The sequence below is a fragment of the Suricata suricatta genome, chromosome X (assembly GCF_006229205.1).
Source record: "Suricata suricatta isolate VVHF042 chromosome X, meerkat_22Aug2017_6uvM2_HiC, whole genome shotgun sequence".
Classification (NCBI taxonomy): domain Eukaryota; kingdom Metazoa; phylum Chordata; class Mammalia; order Carnivora; family Herpestidae; genus Suricata; species Suricata suricatta.
The window spans coordinates 44,847,333-44,849,278 of NC_043717.1; positions in this window are offsets into that span (position 1 = coordinate 44,847,333).

Consider the following 1,946-nt stretch of genomic DNA (forward strand, 5'->3'; position numbering starts at 1 on the left):
GGGGGGGGGGAAGGGCGTGCAAAAACTAACATTGAAATTTTGAAGCAGCAGAGTGAGTGAATTTTAATTTTTGTTCATTGTTGATGGTTTAAAGGAAAAAATTCCCCCCATGTAATTATTGTGAACACTTTGCTTTGTGGTCACTGTAACATTTGGGGGGGGTGGGACAGGGAGGAAAAGTAACAGTAATAGTCCATATGTCCCTGGCATCTATTCAGAGCAGTGTGCAGAATGTAATGCTCTTTTATAAGAAACGTTTTATGATTTTTAAAATAAATTTAGTGAACCTATTTTTGGTGGTCATTTTTTTTAAGACAGTCATTTTTTAAATGGCTGGATTCCCGAACCCACCCAAAACTAAACACTAAGTTTGATTTTCAGCTCCTCTGTTGGATATAAATAAATGCATCTCTTCCTGGACATAGGCATAGTATCTTGGCAAATTCCATTCTGGTAATTTCTTGATGATTTGAAAGTCCATTGCTTGGGAAGAAATTGTCATACACATTCATGCTTATAATAAGCTGGGGATTTTTGTTTGTTTTTGCAAATGCTTGCCCCTACTCTGCAACAGTTTTTCCATGTTAGTAATTGAAGGAGAACCAAGGTGGGGAGCAATACTACAAATTCAGTAATGGTTTAAGTATATGCCAGAAGCCTAATGGCAACAAGTTTTATTAATCAGAATAATACTTGGTTAAGGAAGTGACTGATGCTAAATAAATTCTTATTATTTTTTATTAGGTAATTTTTCACCTATAGACAAATCGTCAGCCTGCTAGTGTCTATTAGTTAAACTTTGTAAAATATATATATATTCTTGTTTTTCCATTATATGCAAACTGAAGGAAAAAGATGTACCATTTTTCTGTTGTATGTTGGATTATGTAGGAAATGTTTGTGAACAATTAAAAAAAAAACGATGAAAAAGTTCCTGTGGATGTTTTGTGTAGTATCTTGGCATTTGTATTGATAGTTAAAAGTTCACTTCCAAATAAATAAAACTCCCATAAAAAAAAAAAAAGAACCTAAACAGGCCCAATGAGAGTCCATTGCTAAACTGAATATGTATAGACACTGGAAGAAAGAAGCTCCCTCTCCATGCTGAAGTTTCTAGATTAGGATGGCATTAATCTGAGAATTTTAGGGATTGATATTCATACCATGAGGAAAAAAATAGAATTAGAGATGGGGAGAAAGAACCTGGAGAGCATTATTTGAACCTTGTGGATACAACTGTGCCTGAAGTCCCAAAGTTCCCAGTTGTCTGAGCCAATGCAATTCTTTGTCTTTCTTAAGCTAGTTTGAGTTGAGATCCTGTCACTTGTAGTCAGGTGTTTTGAACACATTAGACATACTATATGGTTAGTGGGAGGCATCCTGTTCCTAGGACCACAAAGGGAGAGAAGGAAGAGAATGGTGACCTCAAATAAATTCTGTCATATCTCAGCTACTGACCTGTGCTAGGCTTCAATCTTTATTCACAGCAATGATGATGTGGCTATTCCCAATTAAAGAGAGAATAAGGCAATAATGTTTCATGGGTTCCATGAATAGATAGGCCAGGCATTATGGTAACTGCTTTACCTCTATTATCTCACTGAGTTTACAAAGCAATCCTGCAAGACAATCATTACTGAACATATTTCACAGACTGGGAAAGTGAGACTAAGAATGGAAAAGTGGTTTGTTTAAGTTCACTTTACTGTTTCAAGTAATGGGGTCAATAGTCAAACCTAGGTCCCCAAAGCTTGTGCATATCCATTACAATTCAGTACATAAAATTCTAAGATTTTTGTTTTTTTTTTCCTTTTCCTGATGTTTCTGTTGAAGACACAATAGACCAAAATGGTGCAGAAGGCAGATAGCTTTTGACAAACCTAGGTGACAAACCTGGAGAGTAATCTATCAACTGATAATAATAAAGTTACCCATGTTACAGGTGA